The sequence below is a fragment of the Elephantulus edwardii genome, unplaced genomic scaffold (genome assembly GCF_000299155.1).
Source record: "Elephantulus edwardii isolate Elephantulus edwardi_28Jun2011 unplaced genomic scaffold, EleEdw1.0 scaffold00037, whole genome shotgun sequence".
Lineage (NCBI taxonomy): Eukaryota > Metazoa > Chordata > Mammalia > Macroscelidea > Macroscelididae > Elephantulus > Elephantulus edwardii.
Genome location: NW_006399787.1, coordinates 14,487,762 through 14,490,598, shown reverse-complemented (window position 1 = coordinate 14,490,598; position 2,837 = coordinate 14,487,762). Strand labels below are relative to the sequence as shown.

Sequence of the window (2,837 nt, the reverse complement as noted above, 5' to 3'; positions counted from 1 at the left end):
TACACAACAACAACACATGCATATGTATGCATATGTAACTATGGTGGGCTTAGGAGTCAGTTTTGAGTCAATGGCACATAATAGCATATGTTGTCGTGAGCCATAGAGCAGACTGTGACTCATAGCAACTCTTTGAATAACACGTCTGAACCTTGCCCTCTCTTGTGCTTTCTTTCTCTGACCCTTGGTCCTTCCCAGCATGGCCTTTCCAAGGACTGGCCCTCCTGACAATATAGTTAGTGTTTAGTATGTCTTAAATCCCCGTCTAACATACTTTGGACATGTTGTAAGGAGGGACCGGTCCCTGGAGAGGGACATCTTACCTGGTAGGGTGGAGGGACAGCGCAGGAGAGGAAGGCCCTCTGTTAGGTGGATTGATTCAGTGACTGGGTAATCGGGATGGGTGTATTGGAGACGGTGCGATTGGCACAGGACAGAGCAGAGTTTAGGGCTGTTGTACATGGGTTGCTATGAGTCTCAAGCGACTCAACAGCACATAACAACAACAACAACATGTCTTAAATCAATCTATTAAGTTACAGTCTCGGAAAATTAATCAAGAAAGCAAACCAGCAGAGATGGGGGCAGATAGATACCATGATGCATGAAGATCACCCAGGAGCCAATGAATAGAAGTTCACATGATAAAGACCTTCACTCAGAGATGACCAAAAGATAAATCTTTCTAGTCAGAATTCAGACTTTCAGTCTCCTGCTAGAACATGATTTCTGTTTGTGAAAACCATTCACTTGATGTATTTCTGTTACAGCAGCATTAGATAACTTAGGCAACTCTTTCTAAAGCTAACTTGTTGGCCATCTCCTTTCAGCAAGGAAGTTCAGTAGCTGTCCACCTAAAAGCTGGAATTATTGTTGTTGTGTTAGGTACTGTTGAGTTGAGCGCGACTCATAGAGACCCTATGAACAAAGGATCTGAACCCGGTTGTATTCTGCACCATCCTCACACTTCTGGACACACAAAATCCCATTGCAGCAGTCACCATGTCAATCTACCTAGTTGCGGATCTTCTTCTTCTTCGCCGACCCTCCATCCTTCCCAGCATCATGTCCTTCTCCAAGGAATAGCTCCTCCTAGCAACATGTCCAAAGTATGTAAGGTGAAGCCTCATAATTCTTGCCTCCAAAGAGCACTTTAGCTGCACCATTTCCAGAACTTATCTTTTTTTTTTTTCAAGTGAGTTTAAACACACTTTATTTTTAGACAACCTATGACATTTTTTCCCTTTAAAAAAAATGCCTCCGCTCCAAATAAATGAAGGTCAAAATTAAAATGGAGATGTTACAACAACTTCCAACCAAGAAAAAATTCTGACTCATAACAACCTCATGAGTGCAGAGCATAACCTTTCCGAAGAGGTTGCCAGCCATACCTTTTGAGCCACTTTTCCCAACTGCTCTCTTTTTCACTAATGTTGTTGTTAGGGGCTATAGGGTAAACTACAAATCCTAGTGACCCTACAAATAGCAATCCTGTGATATCCTCACGATCTTGGATATGTTCAAGCCCATTGTTACAGTAACTGTGTTAATCCATCTTCTTGTTGTTGGTCTGTATTTCTCTCACCCTGTACCTTTCCCAGAATGGTGTCTTTTATATGAACACTCCTCTTTACAGTATGCCCAAAGTATGTGAGAAAAAGCTTCATCATCTTTGCCTCCAAGGAGCACTTGGGCTGCACATGCTCAAAGACTTATCTTTTTGTTCTTTTCAAGGAGACGACGGCGGCGCTAGCGGAGCAGGAGCCGGAGCTCTGAGCGAGCGCGCTGCAGCAAGAGCAGGGCTCAGGGAGAGGGGGGAGCGGGCGGTAAAGGCCAGAACTTATCTTTTTGTTCTTTTGGCCATCTATGGGATGTTCAGTGCTCTTCTCCAACACCACAGCTCAAAGGCATCAATTCCTTTTCTGTCCTCTTTATTCACTGTCCAAGTCTCAGATGCATAGCTAGTAATCGAAGAGACTATGGACTAAATCAGACACACCTTAGTCCTCAAATTGACATTTCTACTCCTCAATAATTTGGAAAGTTTCCCTAACTGCAGATTTTCCCAGTGCAGTGCATCTCCTTATTTCCTGACTGCTGGTACCAAGGGTGTTAATTGTGAATTAAAGCAAGATGAAGCTATTGACAGTGTCAATCTCCTCTCCATCCATCATGACACTGTCGGTCCAGTGGTAAGAATCTTCATTTTCCTGACATTGAGACCATACCACATTGACATCCTTCCTTGATCTTCTGCTTCAAGTGCTCAAGCCTTCCTCACTTTAAGTAAGCAAGGTTGTGTCATTTGCATAAAGCAGGATGCCACACTCCTCTTTATGGAGTCAAGCTTCTCAGGTAATTTGCTTGGCATACAGATTGAATAGGCATGACAGGGTTTGGTGGAGCTCCCTGATTAAATCAGACTAGAAAGCAGGATGGGCCATCTACTTCCTGAAGAACAGGCTTTGAAAGCCCTATGAACACTAAACAAAGAGGATAGTTATAGTAATTGAGTGGTAGAACCCAGATTGGAAGTCAGTAGAAATGAGGAAAATCAAATCATTTAACAATTGGAACACAGAATACATGTAGCTTGAATGTTGGAAAACTGGAAATTTCTAAAAATGAAATGGAATGCATAGATATCGACATATTAAGCATTAGTGAGATGCAGTGAACCAGCTTTGGCCACTTTGAGTCAGATATGGTATATTATGCAGAGAGTGAAAGCTGGAATTAGGTCAATGTTATTTTATCTTGAGGTAACAAAAGGAAAACCCCATGTGAATAATGACTTGGGATTTTACTTAAGTACTTGATTTCCTAAGAAAATAGTT

At 42.2% G+C, this 2,837-nt stretch overlaps 1 protein-coding gene across 2 annotated transcripts in view; it reads left to right on the top strand.

Annotated features, from left to right (window-relative positions):
* Positions 1 to 2,837, top strand: part of RGS6 (regulator of G-protein signaling 6) — a 745,464-nt gene that overhangs the window by 129,733 nt on the left and 612,894 nt on the right. The window lies entirely within an intron of this gene.